Source organism: Panthera uncia, chromosome B1 (genome assembly GCF_023721935.1).
Source record: "Panthera uncia isolate 11264 chromosome B1, Puncia_PCG_1.0, whole genome shotgun sequence".
NCBI classification, from domain to species: domain Eukaryota; kingdom Metazoa; phylum Chordata; class Mammalia; order Carnivora; family Felidae; genus Panthera; species Panthera uncia.
Window position 1 is genome coordinate 47706015 of NC_064811.1, and position 25863 is coordinate 47731877.

Below are 25863 nucleotides of genomic sequence, written 5' to 3' on the forward strand. Positions count from 1 at the left end.
GACATACATTACTTTTTAAGTTTATGGTGTACAGCATAACTTACATATACTATAGGAGGATCACCATAACAAGTTTAGTTAACATCCATCATCTCTTATAGATGCCAAGAAAAGAACAAGAAATAAAAAATTCCTTGTGATGAGAATTCTTAGAATTTACTCTCATAACAACTTTCAAACATACCATATAGCTGTGTTAACTAGTCATCATGTCATATATAACACCCCTAGTACTTATTTAATCTGTAACTGAAAGTTTGTACTTTTTGACCATATTTATCCAATTAACCCTCCCCCACTCTCTACCTCTATAAACACAAATCTTGTCTCTTTTTCTGTTTTGTTTTTCAGATTGTATATATAATTGAGATCACTCAATATTTGTCTGACTTATTTCACTTAGAATAATGCCCTCAAAAGCTCATCTGTGTTGTTGCAAATGGCAAGATTTTTTTTTCCTTTTTTATGTTAGTATAATATTCCTGTGTGTGTGTGTGTGTGTGCGCGCGCGCGTGTGTGTATGCGCATGCGCACATGTGTGACTGTGACAATTCTTCTTTATTTATCTGTTGATGGGCACTTAGATTATTTCCATGTCTTGGCTTTTGTAATAATGCTATATGAACATGGGGGTGCAGGTATCTCTTCAACATAGTATTGTTGTTTCCTTTAGATGTATCCTCAGAAGTGGAATTTCTGGATCGCATGGTAGTTCTATTTTTAATTTTTTTTAAGGAACTTCCATACTCTTTTCCATACTGGCTGCACCCATTTACATTTCCACCAAATGTGTACAAGGTTTTTTTCTCTTCACTTCCTTGCCAACATTTGTTATTTCTTGTCCTTTTTTCTCTTTAATACACATATGAATAAGATCATACAGTATTTTTCTTTCACTGTCCAACTCACTTTCTAATACCATAATGCCTTCACAGACCATCCATACTGTTACAAAAGGCAAAATTTTCTTATTTTTTATGGCTTAATAATATACTATTCCATATATACATATGCATATATATGTATATATATATATATATATAATGGAATATTATTCACAACCTTTTACAAATTAATTTACAACTTTTATATCCATTTATCTTTTGACTGACACATAGGATATTATCACGTCTTGGCTATTATAAATAACATTGAAATTAACATGAAGATGCAGATATCATTTTGAGGTAATGTCACCATTTGCTTTGGATAAATTCTAAGAAAGCAATTGCTGTATCATATGGTAGTTCTATTTTTAATTTTTTGAAGAACCTCCATATTGATTTCCATAGTGGCTGCACCATTTACATTTGCACCAAAAATACACAAGGATTCCCTATTCTCTACATCCTTACCAACACTTGTTATTTCTGGTCTTTCTTTCGATAATGGTCATCCTATGACATGTGAAGTGATATCTTATTGTAGTTTTCATTTTCATTTCTCTGATGATTAATAATGTCGGGCATCTTTTCACATACCTGTTCACAACTGATGTGTCTTCTTTGACAAAATGTCTATTTAGATTGTCTACTTTTTAATCACATGGTTTGTTTTCCTTAGCTTTTGAGTTGTATGAATTCTTTATATATTTTGGATATTAACCCCTTATCAGACATATGGTTTGCAAATATTTTCTCCATTCACTAGGTTGCCTTTTCATTTGGATGATGGTTTCCTTTGCTGGGATGGTTTCCTTTGCAGAAGTTTTCCAGTTTGATATGATCTCACTTACTGATTTTTGCCTTTTTTTGGTGTTGCTTTTTGAGTCAAATCCAAAAATCATTGCCAAGACTAATGTCAAGGAGTTTACTGCTTATGTTTTCTTCTAGGGGTTTTATGGTTTCAGATCTTGCAGTTGAGTATTTAATCCATTTTGAGTTAATTTTTTTAGGGAGTAAGATAATGGTCCAATTTCATTGTTTTGCTTATGGATGTCCAATTTTCTCAGCACCATTTAGTGCTGAGACTGTCTTTTCCTCACTGTATATTCCTGGCTCCTTTATCATAAATTAGTTGACAGTATATGATTTGGTTTCTTTCTATGCTTTCCATTCTGTTTTGCTGATCTATGTTTCGGTTTTTATATCAGTACCATAATGTTGTGATTAATGTATCTTTGTAATAGTTTGAAATCAGGAAGTTAGTATGATGCCTCCAGCTTTGTTCTCCTTTCTCAGTATTGCTTTGACTATTCAGAGTCTTTCATGGTTCAATACAAATTTGTTTATTCTACTTCTGTGAAAAATGTCTTTGTACTTTTGACAGGAATTTCATTTAATCTGTTACTATTTTGGATAGTATGATAATTTTAACAATATTAATTATTCTAAACCATGAGCATAGAATATCCTTTAATTTATTTCAGTAATCTTCAATTTCTTCAACCAATGATATAATTTTCAGTGTATAATCTTTAATCTCTTTGGTTAAATTCATTTCTAGGTATTTTATTATTTTGATGTAATTTTAAATTGAATTATTTTCTTAATTTCTCTTTCTGATACTTTATTAGTGTATAGAAATGAAGTAGATTTGGGCGCCTGGGTGGCTCAGTTGGTTGAGCGTCCGACTTCGGCTCAGGTCATGATCTCACGGTCCATGAGTTCGAGCCCTGTGTCGGGCTCTGTGCTGACAGCTCAGAGCCTGGAGCCTGTTTCAGATTCTGTGTCTCCCTCTCTCTTTGACCCTCCCCGTTCATGCTCTGTCTCTCTCTGTCTCAAAAATAAATAAAACATTAAAAAAATTTTTTTTAAATAAATGAAGTAGATTTTCGTATATTTATTTATGTGTCCTGAAACTTTACTGAATCCAATTTATTCTGTTTTTCTGGTGAAGTCTTCAGGATTTTCTATATATAACATATAATGTCATCTGCTAATCGTGACAGTTTTACTTTATCTTTTTTTTACATTTTTCTTGACTAATTTCTCTGATTAGGACTTCCATCATTATATTGAATAAAAGTGGTGATAGTGGGAATCCTTGCCTTGGTTCTGAACTTACAGGAAAATCTAAGTTTTTCACTGTTCAGTATGATGTTAGCTGTGGGTTTGTAACATATGGCCTTTATCATGTTGAGGAACGTATTCTCTCTACCCATTTTGTTGACAGTTTTCATCATAAATGGATGTTAAATTTTGTCAAATGCTTTTTCTTCATATATTGAAATTATTGTATGATTTTTATCCTCATGTTAAAGTAGTTTATCACATTGATTAATTTTGGAACGTTGAACCATTCTTGCATCAGTGGAATAAATCCTACTTGATCATGTTGTATGATCCTATTAGTATATTGTTGAATTTGGTTTGCTAATATTTAGTTGAGGATTTTGCATCTATGCTCATCAGGGATATTGGCCTTAATTTCTTTTTCTTGTGGCATTGTTATCAGGTTTTAATATCAAGGTAATGCTGGCCTCATAAAATGTGTTTGGAAGACTCTTCTTCTATATTTTTGACAAGTTTGAGAGAGACTGGTATTATTTATTAAATGTTTCAAAGAATTCACCATGAAGCTCTCTGGTCCTGGGTTTTTGTTTGTTGGGAGATTTTTTATTATTAATATCATCTCCTTATTAGGAATTGTTCTATTCAGATTTTGTTTTCACAGTTCAGTCTTGGTAGGTTTTATGTTCCCAGGAACTTATCCATTTTTTCTTTCTTGTCCAATTTGTTAGCATATAATTACTCATAGATATCTATTATGATCCTTTGTATTTCTGTGGTATCATTTGTAATGTTTCCTGTTTTATTTTATTTTATTTATTTGAGCCCTTCTTCTGTTCTTGGTGAGTCTAGCTAAAGGTTTGTCAATTTTGTTTATCTTTTTAAAGGACTGGCTATTTTATTGATCTCTTCTACTGTGTTTTTAATCTTTATTTATTTCCACTCTGATCTTTTATTTCCTTTCTTCTATTGCTTTTGAGCTCTGTTTTTTCTTTTTCAAGTTCCTTGAGGTATATATTTAGATGGTTTATTGAGATCTGTCTTCCCTTAATATGTGTGTGACTCTAGCCTTGAGAGAGATCAGAATCAAGAAAGTCAGGAAGGGAAGATTGACCTGTGAAGTTTTTAAAAAGCACCAGTTGATTCTAATATACATACTTTTCACATTTTAAGAACTTCTGTTATAAATAATTCATATTTTCTGAATATAGAACTGTATATGTGTAGTTGATTGATATTCTTTTGGAAGTAAAGTCCTGCAGCTCAACAACCACTACAATAGCCTCCTAATGTTTGTCTCCACTTCCATTGTGTGTGTGTGTGTGTGTGTGTGTGTGTGTGCATGTGTGTGTGTGTCTTTCATTGCATCCACTAAATCAAGAGCAATAGTTTTGATATGGATATTTGCTAAAGCACTTGACCCTGTTTAAAAACATATTTTCATGGTGCCTGGGTGGCTCAGTTGGTTAAACAGCCGACTTCGGCTCAGGTCATGATCTCACAGTTTGTGAGTTCAAGTCCTGCATCGGGCTATGTGCTGATACCTCAGACCCTGGAGCCTGCTTTGTATTCTCTCTCTCTCTCTCTCTCTCTCTCTCTCTCTCTCTCTCTCTCTGTCTTTTTGTCTCTGTCTCTCTCTCTCTTTCTCTCTCCCTCTCCCCCTCCCCTGCTCACTTTCTCTCTCAAAAAAATGAATAAATGTTAAAAAATTAAAAAAAAATTTCTTTCCACTATATTTAGGATAATGACCAAATTCATTGACATCAGTTAATGAAATAGCTTGGGATGACTACTGTATACCTCAATTTCCTTGTCCTTTGTGTTCTCTGGAACTATCCTTTCCATTCCTTAATTTCCTTATCTTCCTCAGACCTTTACACATGTAGAACCCTTTACCTTGACTGTTTTACCTGCCCTCCCTCAACTCCATATACACACTCTTCCTCTCTAACATTTTCTTCTGTATCAACTCAAACTCCCTTCCTTGTGGAATCTCTATTTTATCTATATAAACAGGTCAATTCTTCTTACTCTGTGTTGTCATATACCTTGTACCCTTCAGTTATAGCACATACCACATATTAATTTTAATTTATTATTATATATGTGGTTGTTTCTTTAGTGTTTAACTCATCTACATGATGATTAGCTCTCTGAGTCAGGTACCATACGTGTGTGTGTGTGTGTATGTGCGCGCATATATATATATATATATATATATATGTATATATTTGTGTGTATATATATGTGTGTATATATGTGTGTATATATATGTATGTATTTAAGTGTGTGTATATATATGTATGTGTGTATATATGTTTATATTTATATCTATATCTATATCTATATTTATATTTATATTTATATTTATATTTATATTTATATTTTTTCTGGTCCAACATGTATTCCTGTTGCCACCTCATTAACAAGCATATAGTAGATGTTCAGTAGATATTATAGAAAAAAAAACCAACTAGCATTTCTACCTTTAGTGGTTGCTCAATTATGTTAATTTTTTATGTTTTATTATTACCTAACAGGTTTATAGGTACTCTAGTTTATGGTAATTAAAGTTTCTACTCTCTAGAATTACAAACATATATACCATTCTCAAAGTCAGTTTAGGTCCAGAGATGAAGATCCAGGGTATCTCAGAGCTTTTAAGAATTGTCTGTAAGTCCCTTAGGTGTTAATATTTCAATATTTCATTTCTTTCTTTAGTTAAGTAAGATCTTTCCTATGTGTATTACCAGATAAAGGTTTATTTAATGTAAGAATGATAATGGTGCTATTTGACTTTTATTAACAAATTGGGTTTTATATCATTAAAACTGACAATAGCTTTCAAGAAAGTCACTACTTACCTTCCAAATTATCATTTGCCTGCCGAATTCTATCTTAATGCTTATCTTTCTTATTGTTTTTCTGAATTCATTGGTGTAACTGTTCTTCACATGCTATCTGCCTTTGATTTCCATGAAATACCTTCTGGTTACCACACATTAACAATCTTTCCTATATCCTACCCATGACACATTGGGGTTTCTTTAGGGATTGACACTTTAGCATTCATTTTAACTCTAGATATTTAACCTATACACTTTCAACCATGGCAATGATGTGTAACACCAGAAGTGCTCTGTTTATCTCTAGGTATTATATTTCTCCTGAGTGCCAGATCAGTATATTTAATGTATTTAATTAACAACTGTTTTGAAAATGTCCTATTTGCCAGACATTGTTGAGGTATCAGAGTGCCTACACCTTCATTCATACATAAACATTCATACATGTTTAGATACCATTGATATCTGACACTCAATGTAGCCCATACTGAATTTGTCATTACCTTCCCTGAACTACTACCAAGCCCTCAGAAAATCCTTTTGTCTTTTTTTTTGTTTTAGTGAGATATAATTTATATATAGCACTGTATATATTTGAAATGTACAGTATAATAATTTGACTTACATACAGTATGAAATGACTATCACAATTGCTTAGTTAACATCCATCATCTCATATAGATAAAAAAGAAAAAAGGGGTTTCTGTGTGTGTGTGTGTGTGTGTGTGTGTGTGTGTGTGTGTATGTGTGTGTGTGTGGTGAGAATTCTTAGGATTTACTCTCTTAACTTTCAAATATACCATATAGTGGTGTCAACTATAATCATGTTGTACATTACACACCTAGTACTTATCTTGAAACTGGAAGTTCATGCCTTTTGGCCACCTTTATCCGATTCTCCTTCCCCCAACCTCCCACCACTAATAAACACAAATCTGATCCGTTTTTCTATAAGTTTAACTTTTTTTGTTTTTCATTTTCTATTTTTTTTTTAGATTCTGCATGTAAGTAAGATCATGTAGTATTTGTCCTTCACTGTCTAACTTATTTCACTTAGCATAATCCTTTAAAGAGTCACCCGTGTTGTTGGAAATGGCAGGAGTTCCTTCTTTTTAGTGGCTGAATAATATTGTTTGTGTGGGTACAGTTTCTTTATCGACTCATCTATTGATGGACACTTAAGTTGTTTCCATTTTTTGTCTGTTGTAAATAATAATGCCGCTGTGACCATGGGGTGCAGATCTCTCTTTGACACAGTGTTTCTGTTTCCTTCAAATATACAGTAAAATTTGGATTACAAATGACTTGTTCTTGGAGTTTTCCACAAGACAAGCAAACATTTCTAATCAATTTTAACTTTATCAGTGAGCAATGTCTTGTAATACAAGTAGTATGTGACGCCAAATGTCACATGATCACAACTGAGCCAATGGGTCCTGAAATTTACTTTGATATACAAGTGCCTTAGATTACAAGCATGTTTCCAGAACAAATTATCCTCACAAGCCAAGATTTTACTGTATTCCAGAAGTAGAATTGCTGTATCATAGGCAGTTCTATTTTTAATTGTTTTAGGAACCTCCATACTATTTTCCACAGTGGCTGCACTAATTTACATCCCCACCAACAGTGCACAAGAGTTACCTTTTCTCCACAGCCTCATCAACATTTACCTCATTTTTTTGTTTTATGATAACCACTCCAACAAGAATCAGGTGATATCTCATTATGGTTTTGATTTGCATTTCCCTGAGGACTAGTGATGTTGGGCACATTTTCATGTACATGTTAATGATTTGTATATCATCTTTGGAGAAATATCCAGGTCCTTGCTCATTTTTAATTAGATTATTTTTCTGTCTTTGTGTTGTAGAAGTTCTTTATGTGTTTTGGATATCCTCTTATCAGATACATGATTTATAAATACTTTTCTCCATTCTGTAGGGTTTTTTTTAATTTTACTGATTTTTGTTTTTAATTTGTTTGTTTTTTTGCTGTGCAGTAGATTTTGTTTTGGTGTAGTCTCATTTGTTTATTATTGATTTTGTGGCTTGTGGTCCTCTTGCTCTAATTGCTGCTACACCAACGTGTGATTTTGCATCAAACAAAAATATATTTATGTTTCTCTAACCATAACGACTGTTACTGGTTTTCTTCAGTCCTGATGTGTTAATTACAACAACTGAGAAACTAAACATATAAATGGTCAATGACCAGAACATGTATAAAAGCAGAATTCTGTCCCATAACCTGCAGCTAACTTCCCAGGAAATCAACTCTCCTATCTACAGTAAATAGCCCAGGAAGCCAGCATGCTATAGGTCAGATTTTTTAGGAAGTCAGAACACAATCTCCAGTAACAATACAGGGGCTAAACAATAACTTCTATAACAAGTGGCACCAAATGACCAATACTTGGTTGTTAATTGACAGCTTTCTTAATTTTTGTCCCTTCTTCTAACCTAGGACCAACCAGAGAAAGTGAAATATGTACCCTAATTCGATCACATAGGATTCCTTGCTTCCAATTAGAACACCTTCTGCTTCCCTATGTCAACAGCCTCCAGTAAGGGCATAGCTGAAGCTTCCCTTTTTTCCACTGCTCACTCATCTGCCTACATTTGAGTCTCTACCAAAACACAAATGATAGTGCTGATTCCCTGGTTGTGATAAGCTCTCAATAAATACCCTTGGCTTGTTCTCATTTGGTTAGACTTCATTTATTTGCACACAACAAAGTCCTGGCTAGTCTTTGCCACAGTATAGATACTTCCAAACAATTTTATGCAACAAGTAGAGTGATATTCCCAAACTCATAACCTGTATTGTCATTGATTTGAGTATTTTTCAGTGGTTACTTGGGGATAAAACTGAAATTCTTAAGCTAAGCACATGAAGCCCCAGACTCAGGTCTTATCATTCTCTCAAGTAAAACATCTTGTAGATATCACAATATGCCAAACACTATCATCCTTCCAATTACACAATATGGTGTAATTCCTTTTAATGAGTTTTCTGCTTTATCCACCTGTTTAATTCCTTCTTGACTGGGTCAAGAAGTGCAAAGAATTTTGCACTATCTTCAAGCATTATTAGATTTTTTTCTCTTTTATATTCTGATAGTACCCTATCACTTGCATTGCTTTCCATACATTCCCGTTTTACTTTCCATTTTCCATCATTCTTGTTGCCCTGGGATTGTACCTCCTCAATCAAATGCTAGTAATAATCCTTGCCTCAGGTTTTTTTTTCCCTGGGATCTAGGTCTAAAATAGGATGGATATAAACATTAGCCTGCAAAAAGACCTGATAATTTAAGTGAATGAATAATGTTGTGTAACCAATCATAACAGAAATCTGGTCTTTGTCAACATGGGAATTTTAACTGCTTTATATTGTTACATATAGAACCAATGGGATGCTAAAGTTAAATTCCTAAGAATTTGTGCATGTACTCATTATTCTATGGATAGCCTGTGCTAAGAGAGTGAAAAATCTCAATAGATGTCTGCTAAGAAGAGTAAAGCTAGCAATGTGTTTATATTAACTAACCAATTTAGAAGGCTATTTTATTCCATATATTTGGATTGGATTCAAAGGATAGAAAACCCAGTGATCCCTGATCTTATAAGCCATGCTAGTGGCTAGACCAGGTCTGAGAATGTAAGCCATGTGCACATCTGGCTTTCCATTTGCCCTTTCCTGTGTTAGTCCTTGAGGACCTCTGACTTAAAGGCTTTGAGGAAAAGCATGAACAAAAGGTATAATCAAATACAGAGAAGCAGTAATTTGCTGCAATTGAGTCCTGACAAAGCCATAAACCGTACGTGAACATTGGAGACATATGCTTGCCTCAGTAGGAGTAAATAAGCCTGCTACTACAGAGCCCATGAAGGCAGGGATCCTGTGGAGTCTTTTGGAAATTCTATATAGAAAGGGAGGTGTTTGTTGTGTCCAAATATGTGCACTGCTTGATTTTTATTTTTATTTTTTTAAGTAGAAAACCATCATTTCTACAAGAGTAGGCTGTTTATCAATATGGGCACTCTGAAGACACCTTAATCTACTTGAAAATGACATTAAATTTGATGTCATGATGTTTCAAAAGAGTATCTCTGCACATGGAGGAAGGCCACACAGTTCAGCAATCATAGCTTCACATGACAGGTAGAAAAATTTAACTAAACTGTGAGTATAGGGCTGTGTGTGGCTGACAGAGCTCTCCCTGTTAACATTATGAAATATAACAAGAGAAAAGAAGAAAGAAAGTTTCATTGCTAGATGCTAATAACAACTTCAAAATTGATGATAAAATTGTAGCTTTTTAAGGCATTGATTCATAGGATTCTAAGCCATTTTTTTCAAAGTGAAAAAAAATTAAGAGACTTTTTTTTAAGTTTATTTTGAGAGAGAAAGAAAGAGTGTGAGTGGGGGAGGGGCAGAGAGAAAGGGAGAGAGAGAGAGAATCCCAACCAGGGTCCACACTCACAGCGGGGCTTGAACCTATGAACCATGAGATCATGACCTGAGCTGAAACCAAGAGTCAGATGCTTAACTGACTGAGCCACCCAGGCACCCCGTAAGAGAATCTTCTCTACAAAATTTAGACTGATATTCTAGTATAATATTTCTATTTATAGATATTACTAGTGTGTTTTTAAAATATATTTGAAAGAACAATGGGACATTTTTTATTATTTATGTATTTTTACAACCTCAATACCATGAAATCTAAAGCCCTTATAGGTAGTGGAGAGAAAGTAAGCAGCTGTACAACAGGTATTAAAATGAGCTCATTTCAGAAAAGACCATTTGTTTACTCAGTCATAGGTCACAAAGTATTGATAGCAAGTTCATGGTTAGTTACTTCTGTAACACAGGTTCTCATGATGACCTGAATGGGGAAATTTTTAGAATTTGCTTCTGTAAGTCATTTTGTAAGAAACAGTATAGGTGCTCTACCTGAACAAAAATGTCTAGAAATTAGCTGAAATTGTATGGCCTAAAAAAAAAAATAATAAAAGTATTTAGATGTTTTCTTTTTAAGTAAAGGACTTTCTAGTTTTATATAACTATTATTTAATCTTCCAATTAAAAATGATTTTATAAAAATAAAAAAGTCAATTATAAAAATATTGTTTTCTTCTAGGTAAAGCCATATTTAAGGCCAATCACCATGCCAAATTCCTAACTTACATAGTCACATTAAATTCTTACAACAACCCTGTGACACAGGTACATTACATTTTACAGATAAGAAAGATGAGATGAATATCCTCATTATACCAGCTACTAACTAGCAAATGTGAAATCAAGATGTGCTTGATTCCAGAAGACTGTTTCGCATATCTCCAATATAAAAGCCAGTTTTCCATTACAGGATTTATACAGTCTACTGTTCAGGATGTCAGTAGGCACTTAGTAGGTACTGAGGATGGGGAAAAAGTACCCTCTCAGGCTAGCAGAGCTTTAATAAATTAAATCTTTTCAAACCCAAAAATCAGACAAGGTTTTTGATTGACACATCAAGTCACTCTATTTAAAAAAAAAGTTTATGATCTGTTATGTCTGCCTCAATTCAACAATATACAATTCTTTCAGCATAACCAAGTATGCCTTATTAAATGGATGCATGGTATTAAAAATTAGAAAAAAATTTGCATCTCTTACTAACATTTTTTTTTATAAACTGGAAATAGAAAAGGTGAGTGATTGGCAGACAAACTATTCAATCAAATATTGAGTTATCTCAGGATTTTTTTATAGGACAATTATATGCGAAATACTGAATTGAGTATTCTGTTATCCATGAAGAAAACCTATACAATCAACCCTCCAAAATCATATTATTTCTACAGGGCATTTATTTATTTCAAGTAGAGACACATGGTTAAAGGATAATTTATAATTCATTTAAAGAAGTCTATTGCTGAGGACTGTGACTGGAATAATTTAATGAGAAAATCACAGAAATGATTAATGGACAGAGAGGAACATCAGAATTAACTGTGGCTGAGTGAAAAAAAAAATATTTAGCCTGAAAAGTGACAATTGTTTAAAAAACCAAAAGGATGTTGGCTGAAACTGGTTAGAGCAGTATTTTTGGCCTATAATTTCCTCTATTTACCAGAAAAATATATTGTTATATCCAAATTGTGAAGGCAAAAAATTATATATCCATAGAATTATATGTTCAATTACACTGTCATTTATATGATGAATACTAAAAATCTTAGAACTGAAAATCTTGCAAAGACAGAATCATTTACAAGTACCAAAACCTATTTTGAAAATAAAAGCTTACTAAACTTTTAGAAAATATACACTAAGGAGGCATGTAATAAAAGCTTATTTTTTATCACTCCAACAATATTTAACTGCACAGTAATCATGGTAATCCCTGTAGTAGGAGCAGAGTATACAAAGATGACCAAGATTCCACTGTTTTTTTTTTTTTTCATGAAGAGCTCAGGAAAAATAATGCAATAGCAAATAATACCTTTAATTAGAGGATTAAATAAGAATAATTATAGACAAGTAGGAAGTCCTTCTCTTTGCTTTATAAAAAGATGTTACATATATTTTTTTAATATGAAATTTATTGTCAAATTGGCTTCCAGACAACACCCAGTGCTCATCCCAACAGGTGCTCTCCTCAATACCCATCACCCACTCTCCCCTCCGTCCCACCCCCCATCAACCCTCAGTTCTCAGTTTTTAAGAGTCTCTTATGTTTTGGCTCCCTACCTCTCTAACTTTTTTTTTCCTTCCCCTCCCCATGGTCAACAATAGCCAAATTATGGAAAGAGCCTAAATGTCCATCAACTGATGAATGGGTAAAGAAATAAAGAAATTGTGGTTTATATACACAATGGAATACTACGTGGCAAAAGATGTTATATTTTTAAGCATTTGGAAGACTTTCTTAGAAAACAAGTGGTTTAATTTCTCTGCTTGGTGGCAGCTCTTTAGGGTAACGTTAAGATGTGTTACATGAAGTAATCTAAGTTCTTTCAGAAAAGCTCCCTTCCCTCCCCCCTGCCAAAAAGAAGCCAAATAACTTTGTAAATTTCACAGAAGTTTAATTGTTTTTCTCTGTTTTGCTAAATAAACTGTTTGCTTCACCCATCCTTTGCTATCCTCCCCCTTACTTAGGGGCGTTTCCAGTGATTTGGCAATTTGCTCGTAATAGGGAGAATAATATATAATCAAAACTTGATTTCATGCCTGATTTGATTACAGGGTACTGATTAAACTAATGCTAGTGAATTCTCTTTAATTCAGTGATTAGGAGAAGGGTGTTTTCCTATACATCTTTGAGAGACCAATCACCACTAAGACAAATTCCTTGTCCTTAGTGATGGGGACACCTGAATCAGGCATTAACTAAAGTATTCATTCTTTTAGATATAAATTTATTAATAGGCTTTTAGGTTTTCCTCAGAAACTGTTACTTTAGGTCCCTGGGTAAATGAAAGGAAAGCTATCTCCTTGTCTCTTGAGTTTAATGACATTTATTACTTCAGAGTCATGACAAGTCCCATTATTACATTTCACTTTTTGAAAAGTGGCAGCATGCAAAGCCTAATACCTGACATAGCATTATATATCTTGTCCAGTAGGTTTACAAGTTAATTCATTAAACCAAATCATTTTCATTAGAACACTGGCTTCATGTGTTACTACTAGCACTAAAATAAATCATTTTATTCTGTCCATTATGGTAAGTGATACATCTGATACATTTATTAAGTTAAAGTGTTCTCTGGAATTCTCATGTTCAATTATTCTTGTCACCACTCACTATGCTGATGATTCTCTCAGGAAGCATTACCTATAAGAATAAATTCCAACTTTGTTTCCTGTCATTTATGTTCCTCCACTGTTTGGTCACAGCCTACTGTTCCAACCTCATCCCCTACTATTCTGTACCCAAATCTTCCACAACCAGGCTGCCCTATTCAGAGTCTGAAGGTCTGGTAGGAATCCTGATGCCTGCATAATGCTTCTCCCTCCAAACAGAGACTTCACTTCCTCTTTGTTTAGGCAAACTGTGCCATTCCTTTGAGATCAAATCCAACCCCAACTCTATTTCTTATTTGTAGCTCTCCTTTGCACATTGCAATACATTCTGATGACAGTCCCTTTGCTGCTGTCCTTCCTATGGTATTGACAGATATCGTATGCTCATCTCTCAGGTCACTACTCCTTGAATTACAGTTTAGTTTTTATGTTGTATAAGAATATGAAATACTCTGTTAGTTTTCTCTAATCACCCAACAGTTAGCCCTAAATGCATAGAGAACAGTGGTCACACATTAAAAATGTGTCAGTACTTACATATATTTTACCTGGGATCAGAAGAGACGTAAGGCATCTGTACCAAAGGCACTCTTAATAAATCAGCTCAAAGTTCCTTCTTCATATATCAGTGGTCACTCTTTTCATTTCTTTGAGTCTACAGAGGAAATGACATGCCTTAGACCATACATTCCCCAGCTACATTTTATATAATTATTGAGTAATATTCCCAGGAGAAGTGATATTTATTGAATCTCTAACACATATGGAGAATTCTATAAATCCCTAATTTTCAATACAACTTGAGCTCTGTGTGTGCTATATACTCCTTGAATCTTTTGAAATTCACTTTTTCGATTCACTAAACAGTGCTATTGTACTATCACCAGAACACTTTTTTTTCCAGGCACTATGTTGCAAAAGTATTAAATCAGAAAATATTGACAGGAAGCCACAGTAAACAGCAGAGACTTCACATCTTACTGAATTTAAGATAGCTGAATCTAGCACTTATTGGCTAAGTCTCAGTAATATGGTACAAGAAAATTTTTGACCAAAAACAGGTACAGCAGTTTATTTACTAGCTGCCATTGGCTGAGAAATAGGACAAGAATAAAATGTAAATTAATGGCTTAACCTAATAGACTGGTACATATATATGTAATATATATGTTTGAATGTATATACATGTATGTGTATATTAAACATTTCAGAGAAAATAGCATTATAATAGTTCCCTCAGGATGCTGAAAAATAGGTTATGCTTATATTAAAAATTAAAACAAAAATATATGAGTAAATATGTTTGGATAATTACTTCAATTATATAAAACCAATGATTCACAAATTCAATGTTTTTCATGAGTATTCAATATTATTGTGATAATACTTATTAATACATAAAAATATTTGAGAATCCAAGGATCCAAAAACTCAATCCTGGGCATGAGATGCTAACAATATTGAGGAAAAGATATGTGACATTAAGTAACTATAAAATAATGTCAACTTCTAAACTTACATACTATATATAGTTTTGTGATAGTTTTTTAATATGTGAATTTCACTAGGCTACAGTCCCTGGTTAGCCAATCAAACACTAATGTAGGTGTTGTTGTGAAGGTATTTAATCACAAGTGTGATTAAAATCTATTATCAGTTGACTTTATATAAAAGAGATTTTTCCCAGATAATCTGAATGTGCCTGATTTAAACATTTGAAATGCCTTAAGAGCTGAGGCGTCTCTGATGAAAAAGAAATTGCATCTATGGACAGTAGTTTCAGCCATGGCCATCGGGGTTCCAGCCTGCCTTTCCTGACCCTGCCTCATGTATTTTGGACTTGCCCTACCAGCTCCAGCAATCCTTCATGCTAATTCTTTGCAACAGACATCTGAATTTATAACTTCTGCTCATCTGTTTCCATAGCTGATGCTTGAGTGACTGAACTGTGCCTACTCAGTGTGTGTGTACAAGTATATACGTGTGTAGGTTTATGCACACTGATGCGTTCAGATATATTAATAGAGTGAACATATAATCTATCTCCCTTCCAATAGGCCGACACTTTTTACAATTTTTTTATGCTGAGGACAAAAAAGCAGCCAGCAATCATCCAGATGAAGGGTTGAAGGCTGGACGGCATGTCCATAGAAGCACATGAAACAGCCTATTCACTGGCCTAGAGATCAGTATGACTAGGCTGCTGTCTAGGAACATAAGCTGGATATGAAGCCAAGTATGCAAGTTACAGAGAAAAAAGACTTGTACTGGCCAGGTCTCAATGAATTTAGCATTCCTGAAAAATTTGTATTTTAAACCAGGTTAATGTAATTAAATCCTGAATGTAATCCTTCTGGGATCTGAGAACGTGGGCAAGTCACTTAGCTTTGGTAGTATCAGAACTCTGTTAGTTTTGCCTTTGGTGTTAACTTTCGCTCCAGTACTTTTCAAAAATGAATAAAGAAGTAACCTGTTTTTCTAAAGGCCCGAACCTAGTAGGTATACCCAGGAAAGCTGGTTGGTTGGTGAGTGTCCAGGGTTCTGTAGTGAAGAAGGACAGCATTTCAGGCTTATTAGCCATGACCACAAAAGGTGGCTGAGACCTATGCCCCTCACCATGTCTTGGCAGCTGAGTATACTGCAAAGGCAACAATCAGGATGGAAATTTCCCCTTTCCTAGTTCTTGAAAACTAGTGCAAGGTGGCACCTGGTAACTTATTCCCTGGAGCTCCTGTGAAATGGAAGAATTTTATTTGTATAATTTTAGGCAAGAGAAGTATGCTTTTTCTTGAGGGAAAATAATAGTTTATGATTAGAGGGATAGTTCTTTAGGTTTTTTTTTTTTTTTTTGAGACATCACTGATGTATAACATTAGTTTCAAGCATACAGATAATGACTTAACATTTATATGTATTGTAAAATGAGCACAGTAAGTCTAGTCAAAAGCCAACACCATACAATTACAATTTTCTTCTTGTGATTAGAACTTTTAAGACCTACTCTTAATTTTCAAAGATACAATACATTATTATTAACTATAATTACCATACTATATATTACATCCCCTTGACTTAATTATTTTGTAAGTGGAAATGTACTTGAACCTTTTGATCCTTTTCACCTATTTTGCCCACCCCCTACCTCTCACCCCCGACATCTGGCAACCCCATTCTGTTCTCTGTCTATGAGCTTGGATTAGGTTTTGTTTTGTTTCAGTTTTTCAGATTCCATATAAAAGTGAGATCAAAAGGTATTTGTCTTTATCTATCTTACTCATTTCACTCAGCATATGCCCTGAAGGTTCATCCATATTGTCACAAATGGCAAATTCCTTCTTTTTATGGCTGAGTAATATTCCATTTTCTTTATCCTTTAATGTATTGATGGATACTTAGGATGTTTCCATATCTTGGCTATTATAAATAATGCTTCAATAAACATGGAGTGAAGAAAACTTTTCAAGTTAGTGTTTTTATTTTCTTCTGATACTCAGAAGTGGAATTGTTGGATCACATGTTAATTCTATATTTAAATTTTGTGGAACCCCTTACTGTTTTCCATCATGGTTGTACCCATATGCAGTCCCAACAGCATTGCATGAGGGGTCCTTTTTCTCCCTATTCTCACCTACACTTTTTATTTCTTGTCTTTTTGATGGTAGCTATTCTAACAGGTGTGAAGTGATAACTCATTTTGGTCTTGATTTTGGTTGCATTTCCCTGATGATTAGTGATGTTGAGTATCTTTTCATGTACTGGTTGGGCATCTGTATGTCGTCTTTGGAAAAAATTCAACTCCTTTGCCCATTTTTAATTGAAATTTTCTTTGCATTTGGGAGTAACACATATTTTGGACATTAACCACTTATCAGGTAAATGACTTGTAAATATATTCTCCCATTCAATAGATGTTCTTTCCATTTTGTTCATGGTTCTCTTTGTTGAGCAAAAATTGAGGACTATTAATAGTTACACACAGGTGTAAAACATGGGACACAGGTGTAAAACATGACTCTTGGGGACAGAGTGGATAAATATTATCCTATATTAAAAAGAAAAACAAAACACTCATGAGATCGAGGAAGGGCTTTAGATGGTATGTAATTACCCTAAATTGAAAGCAAATATCACTGGATGTGTGTATGTGTGTGTACACACTCATTCATGCATATATGGTCATTTTTTCTCAGTCTCTCAAAAGGTTCATAATTCTAAAAGGTTAAGAATCACTGAAATTTCTTCTCTTCTGCAAGGTCATTTCTCATATTATCCTGTATTGTATTATTTTTGTATCATGGTCACTGTTTTGTGACATGCCTATCACATACTCTAAAGATTTCATGTTCATCCTTATTCTCTAATCCCAATAGGACTTCATTCATTGCCAAATATTTAATTAGCACTTATATTCTAACACATACTTCACTTTACCTTGGGATATGAAGGTGAATAAAATTCACATCAGTCATTGTAGAACTTCTAACTGCTGAAAATGTAAACAAAAAAGTTGTATTTCTCAAAATTTTCTGATGTTCTACACTTATCAGATTTAATGAAACCACTGAAAATGGTGAGAACAGTAGTCTCAGTTTGGATTCTCAAAAGAGACATCACTTTGGGTTACATAGTCTTAAGGTTTTTTTTATCTCAATAGACATTTTTCTTTCTGATCTTTGTAAATGTACCACCCTGTTGCTTCACATAGATCACTTTGTGTCCTGTCTTAAACTGACTATCATTTTCCATAGAAAAGGGTTCCCACATTCAATTAGGACATCTTCCGTATATCTTTTCTGCTATTGATCTGCTCTCTCAGCATATTCAGCATGTTATGGGGTGTGGTATGTATGTATGTTGTTTATTTAATTTTATTTTCACTATAGTTACCATACCGTGTAATACTCATTTCAGGTATATAATATAGTAATTCTACAATTCTCTACATTACTAAATTTTCATCATGATAAGTATACTTTGAATCCCCTTCACCTATTTCACCCATCTCCTCACCCAACTCCACTCTGGTAACCATCAGTTTGTTCTCTACTTTAATAGTCTGTTTTTTGGGTTGTCTCTTTTTTCCTTTGTTCATGTGTTTTGTTTCTTAAATTCCACATATCAGTGAAATTATACAGTATTTTTCTTTCTCTGACTGACTTATTTCAATTACCATAATGCTCTCTAGTTCCATCCATGTCATTGCAAATAGCAAGGTTCCGTCCTTTTTTATGGCTGAGTAATATTTCATTGTATATATATCACATCTTTATTCATCTATTGATGGACACTTGGGCTGCTTCTATAATTTTCCTCCTGTAAATAATTCTGCAATAAACATAGTGATGCATATATCTTTCCAAATTAGTGTTTTCATATTTTTGGGTAGATACTCAGTAGTGGAATTTCTGGATTGTATGATAATTCTATTTTTAATTTTTTTTGAGGAAGCTCCATACTGTGTTCCACAGAGGCTGCACCAGTTTTCATTGCTACCAACAGTACATATGGGTTCCTTTTTCTCCACATCCTCAACCAACACTTATTTCTTGTGTTTTTTATTTTAGTCATTCTAACAGATGTGAGATGATATCTCATTGTAGTTTTGATTTGCTCTTGCCTGATGATGACTGATACTGAGCATCTTTTCATGTGTCTTGGCCATCTATAGGTCTTCTTTGGAATAATGTCTCTTCAGGTGTTCTGCCCATTTTTCAGTTGAATTTTTTTTTGGTGTTGTAGAAGTTATTTATATACTACGAACACCAACATTTTATCAAATATGTCATTTGCAAATATCTTCTCCCATTCAGTTGTTTGTCTTTTAGTCTTATTAATCATTTCTTTTGCTGTGAAGAAGCTTTTTTATTTTGATGTAGTCCCAATAGTTTATTTTTCCTTTTGTTTCCCTTCTTTCAAAATATTTCTCTAGAAAAACATTGCTACAGACAATGTCAGACAATTTACAGCCCATTTCTCTTCTAGGAATTTTGTGGTTTCAGGTCTCACAGTTAGACCCTTAATACATTTTAAATTTATTTTTCCATATGGTGAGAGCAAGTGATCCAATTTTATTCTTTTGCATGTAACTGTCCAGTTTTCCTAACACCATTTTTGAAGAGACTGTATTTTTCCCACTGCATGTTCTTGTCTCCTTTGTTGAAGATTACTTGACCATATAATTTTGGGTTTATTTCTGGGTCCTCTTTTTTCTGTTACACTGATCTATTTGTGTGCCGGTACCATACTGTTTTGATTACTACACCTTCATATTTGCAAATCAGGGATTGTAATACTTCAGTTTTGTTCTTTTTTCAAGATTGCTTTATCCATTCAGAGCCTTTGTGGTCACATACAAATTTTAGGATTGATTCTTCAGCTCTGTGAAAATTGATGTTGGTATTTTGGTAGGGATTGAATTATATATGCAGATTGCTTTAGGTTGTATGGACATTTTAACAATATTTGTTCTTCTAATCCATGAGCATGGAATATCTTCCCATTTGTTTGTGTCATCTTCAATTTCTTTGATTAGTGTGTTACAGTTTCAGAGTATAAGTCTTTCCCCTCCTTAGTTAAGTTTATTTCTAGGTATTTTATTCCTTTTTGGAAAATTGTAAATGGGATTTTTTTCTTAATTTCTCTTTCTGCTACTTCATTATTCATATATAAGAAGGCAACCCATTTTTGTGTATTGATTTCTTGCTATGCAACTTTGCTGAATTTTTTTTTAATTTTTTTTAATGTTTATTTATTTTTGAGACAGAGAGAGACAAAGCATGAATGGGGGAGAGTCAGAGAGAGAGGGAGACACAGAATCCGAATAAGGCTCCAGGCTCTGAGCTGTCAGCACAGAGCCCGATGTGGGGCTCGAACTCACGGACCGTGAGACCATGACCCGAGACGAAGTCGGATGCTTAACCGACTGAACCACCCAGGCGCCCCAACAACTTTGCTGAATTCATATATAAGTTCTGATAGTATTTTGATGGAAGTTTTAGGGTTTTACTTGTGTAATATCATGTTATTCTGAAAATAGTGAAAATTTTATTTCTTCCTTAACAATTTAGGTGCCTTTTATTTATTTTTATTGTCTGATTGCTGTGGCTAGGAATTTCCGTGGTGTATTGAATAAACGTGATGAGAATGGACATCTTTGTTCTGCTCCTGCCCTTAGGGGAAAGGTTCTCAATTTTTCACAAATAATGTTATACGTGGGTTTTCAAATATGGCCTTTATTATGGTGAAGTATGTTCCCTCTAAACCTACTTTGTTGAGAGTTGTTATCATGTATAGATGTTGTACATTGTCAAATGCATTTTCTGTATCTATAGAAATGATCATAGTATTTTTATCCTTTCTCTTGTTGATGTTATACATCACATTGATTGATTTGTGAATATACCCTTGCATCCCAGGAATAAATCTCACTTGATTGTGGTAAATGATTTTTTTAATGTACTGTTGGATTCAGTTTGCTAATATTTTGTTGAGGATTTTTTCATCTGTGTTCAACAGAGATAGTGGCCTGTAGTTCTCTCTCTCTCTCTCTCTCTCTCTCACCCCCCCCCCCTTTCTTTGTGTAGTGTCTTTATCTTGTTCTGGTAACAGGTTAATGCTGACCTCATAGAATGAATTTGGAAGTTTCCTTCCTCTCCTATTTTTTTGAAAAGTTTGAGAAGAATTATTATTAACTCTTCTTTAAATGTTTGGTATAATTCACCTGTAAAGCTGTCTCCTCCTGGACTTCTGTTTCTTGGGAGTTTTTTTTTTTTTTTTCTTAAATTGATTCAATTACTGATTAATGATCATTAATCTGTTCGAATATTCTATTTCTGACTCAGATTTGAAAGTTTATATGTTCCTAGGAATTTATCCATTTTTTTCTGGGTTGCCCAATTAGTTTGAACATAATTTTTCATAATATTCTCTTACATTTCTTTGTATTTCTATGGTATCAGCTGTTATCTCTCCTCTTTATTTTCTGAAATTGTTATTCGGGTCTCTCTCTGTCTCTCTCTCTCCCTTCCTCTGACTCCCTCTCTCTCTTTCTTTATGGGTTTGGCTAAAGGTTTATCAAGTCATTTGATCTTATCAAAGAACCAGCTCCTGGTTTCATTGATCTGTTCTATTGTTTGCTTAGTTACTATTTTACTTAATTTTGCTCTAATATTTATTATTTCCTTCCTTTTATTGGTCTGGGGAGTTCTTCGCTCTTCTTTTGCTAGCTCCTTTAGGCATAAGGTTAGGATATTTATTGGAGATTTTTTTCTTGCTTCTTAAGGTAGGCCTGCATTGCTGTTATCTTCCCTCTCAGATCAAATTTTGCTGCATCTGAAAAATGTTGGACCATTGCATTTTCATTTTCATTCTTCATATATTTTTTAATTTTCTCTTTGATTTCTTTATTGACCCATTAACTATTTAGTAGCATGTTATTTAACCTTCAAATATACATTTTTCTTTCCAGATTTTTTCTTGTAGTTGATTTCTAATTTCATAGCATTGTGTCATCACTCTTGTAGGGGTCATGCTAATCTTCTGTGTAGTGTTCCAATTTTAGTATATATGCTGCTGAAGCAAGCACACTAGTTTCATTGTATTGTGATTGGGACAGATGCATGGTATGACTTCAGTCTTTTTAATTGGTTGAGGCCTGTTTTGTGACTTAATATGTGTTCTATTCTGAAGAATCTTCCATGAGTACTTGAAAAATAATGTGTATTCTTCCGTTTTAGGATGGAATTTTCTGAATATACTGTTAGATCCATCTGGTCCAATGTATCATTCAAAGACACTGTTACCTTGTTTTTTAGGTCGTTATTTAAATTCCAGTTAGTTAACATACAGTGTAATATTAATTTCAGGTATATGATATAGTGATTCAAACCTTCCATACAATACGCAGTTCTCATCACAATAAGTGTACTCCTTAATCCCCATAACCTATTTGACCCATCTCCTTACTCTCCTCCCTGCTGGTAACCATCAGTTTTTTCTCTACAGTTAAAGATCTGTTTCTTGGTTTGCTTCTCTCTCTCTCCCTTTTTTTCTTTTAGTTCATTTGTTCTGTTTCTTAAACTCCATATATAAGTGAAATCATATGATATTTGTCTTTCTCTGACTGACTTATATCACTTAGCACAGTACTCTATAACTCTATCCATGTCATAAATGGAAAAATTTCATTTTTTAAGGCTGAATAATCTATTATATCCATCTCAGATCTTCTTTATCCTTTGCATCCTTTTATTTTGTGAATCCTTTGCCTAATTTTTATAGATATATTTATTTTACTGATTTTGTGAGTCCTACTTTTCTTACTCCTACTTGTGGTCTTTTCTTTGCAGTCGAAAAATTCCCATTAACATTTCTTGTAGGGATGGTTTAGTGGTCATTAATTGCTTTAACTTTGTCTGGGAAACTCTTTATCTCTCCTATTCTGAATGATAGCTTTGCTGGATAGAGTATTCTTGGCTGCAAGTTGGGTTTGTTTGTTTGTTTGTTTGTTTCTTTCTTTCTTTCAGCACTTTGAATATATTTGCCACTCCCCTCTGTCCTGTAAAGTTTCTGCTGGAAAATCATCTGATAGCTTTATGGAATTTCTTCTGTATATAATTTTTTTTCTTTTCTCTTGCTGGCTTTAAAATGATCTTTATCATTACCTTTTGCATTTTAATTACTATATGTTTTGTGTGGACTTCCTTGGGTTGATTTGTTAGGGGCTCTCTGTATGTCCTGGATCTGGATTTCTACTTTATTTTCCAGATTTGGGGAGTAACTATTATTTTTTCAAGCACATTTTTTTTACCTCCTTTTCTCTCTTCTTCTCACATCCCTACAATGGGAATGTTATTACCCTTGATGATGTCAATGTTGTTCCCTACATCTATTATCATTTTTATTTTGTTTCTCTCTTTCCTATCCGGCTTGATTGCTTTCTATTATTCTGTCCCTCAGGTCACTGATATGTTCTTTTGCTTCCTTTAGTCTATTGTATATTTGATCTAGTGTATTTTTCATTTCTGTTATCGATTTCTTCATCTCTGGTTCCTTTTTTATATTTCCTATCTTTGTTAAGTGCCTCACTGATGTTGTGCACTCTTTTCCCAACTCCAGGGAGTATCTTTATTACCATTACTTTCTATGTCAGGCATATTTACATAGCTATATACTAGCTCTCTTGTCTTGATTTTGTCCTGTTCTTTCATTTAGGACATATTCTTCTGTATCCTCATTTTGTCTTACTCTGTCTGTTTCTATTGTTAGGAAAATAACCTATATCTCCTGCTCTTGAAAGTAGTGGCCTTATGCAAAAGAGGACCTGTAGTGCCCTGCAGTATGATTTCTCCTGTTCACCAGAACCTGGCACTTCAGGGCTATCTCTTGTGTGTTGCATGTGCCCTACTCTTACATCTGAGTTGTGTTTGCCTTCAGTCCATTAACCTAAAATGGCTTTCTTTACATATTGTATGCAGGGTTTGTTCCCTATGTTGTTAGTGGGCCAATCTAGGGCTTCCTTAGATTTGTGTTGAGACAGACTGGGCATTTGTCAGAACTGCAGTAGCACCAAACTGTAGGATGCTTTATCTGTGTTGTGCTCTGAGAAGTTTTCTTTGGTGGGTGAGGCCTGCAGTCAGACCAGCTGTCTTCCTCCAGCCCACTTCTGGGCTGAAGTGAGACTGGTGTTCATGATTATCTTCCCCTCTCCCTGGGGCAGGAAGCAGCTCGTGGTGGTGCTGACCCCTATCTGGGATTCTTGTCCAATGCCAGGCTTGTGTCACTGCTTTGGATGTACTCTTGCCAAGGGTGTACTGGAAGGGGCAGGTCTGCAAGAAAGTGCAGAGATGGAGTGCAGTGTTAGCAAGATTAGAGCAGATCTGCTGTGGGAGAAGACCTATAGTCACTTTAGAACACTCCTGTGGCAGGGTTGGAGAGAGTGGGTCTACAGTTATGCAGTGACAGCAAGTTCCACATTGGCCCACTATAGGAGGGAACTTGCACCCAGTCAAAACTCCTGCTAAAGCCATATGGGTTGGAGGGGACAGATCCACAGAAGCTTGGGAATGGGATGCTGTTAGTCAGCTATGTGGAGAATGTGTACTGTCTTGATTGCTGCAGATGTCTGTATGTCTAGGCTGTCAGGCAGAGAAGGGAAATGGGGTCTGCCAGTTTCTTTGTTCCTGGATAAGTCTCCCAATGATCCCTGCCCCACCAGCATATGCTTTGAGATTACTAAACAATGCTTCTTCCCAAATACCCCAGATGTTTTCCCAACTTTCTATGTTGTATTTCTTTGGAGCTGATTGTTGTGTTGTCTCTTTAAGGGTGCAGACTCAGTTTTCTCCGTTTTCTCCCAGCTCTCCTAGAGCCAAGTCTGCTGTTTTTTAAAGTTCCAGGTGTTGGGGCACCTGGGTGGCTCAGTTGGTTAAGCAGCTGACTTTGGCTCAAGTCATGATCTCACGGTCCGTGAGTTCGAGCCCCGCGTCGGGCTCTGTGCTGACAGCTCAGAGCCTGGAGCCTGTTTCAGATTCTGTGTCTCCCTCTCTCTGATCCTCCCCCGTTCATGCTCTGTCTCTCTCTCTGTCTCAAAAATAAATAAACATTAAAAAAAATTAAAAAAAATAAAGTTCCAGGTGTTAAGACTGCTGCTTGTAAAAACTTGCAAAATAATGCCCCTCTGATTTTCAAAGCTAAATGTTATGGATATCCATATTCCTGTGGGGTTCCCTGTGCCTGGGGTGCCTGATGTGAAGGACTCTTTCTTTTCTCTTTTTGTGCTGAAAACATCCCTAGCTACTGGGATAGTCCTGTCAGTCATTTAGTTCCCGACCATGTCTTTATCCTTCCTACCCTGTTTGATGTGGCTTCTTCTCTACATTTGGCTATGGACAATCTGTTCTGCCAGTGTTTGGGTTATTTTCAGGGTTATTTGAACTGTCTAGTTGTATCCATGGGATGAGGTCAGCTTAGAAAACTTCTACTCCACCATCTTCCCCAGATATCCCATGGTATTTCTCTTTGTGTGTCTAGATTTTTCTATAGAAAACCGTCAGATACACAACAACCTTCGATTCACCCACTATCATTTCCAGAATTACAAAAATGTTTCTCTGTGGTCACTTGAGTTTCTCAATTTTAATCACCCATGAATTTGTAGGAGTTGGTTATCCAAAGTAACCTGTCAGTATGTTTTAAGTCCTCAACCTCCCCCACTTTTAGCATTACTATCTCTAAGTGTAGTCCATATATCTGTGCTATTATTT

The 25863-nt window shown here is 34.6% G+C and overlaps 1 non-coding gene across 1 annotated transcript; it reads right to left on the reverse strand.

The window, feature by feature from the left end:
• Positions 1–22076: 22076 nt before the first annotated feature.
• LOC125924124 (U6 spliceosomal RNA) lies at positions 22077–22184 on the reverse strand. The gene has a single exon (XR_007458300.1). It is a non-coding gene; the product is annotated as a U6 spliceosomal RNA (small nuclear RNA).
• Between the last annotated feature and the right edge of the window lie 3679 nt (positions 22185–25863).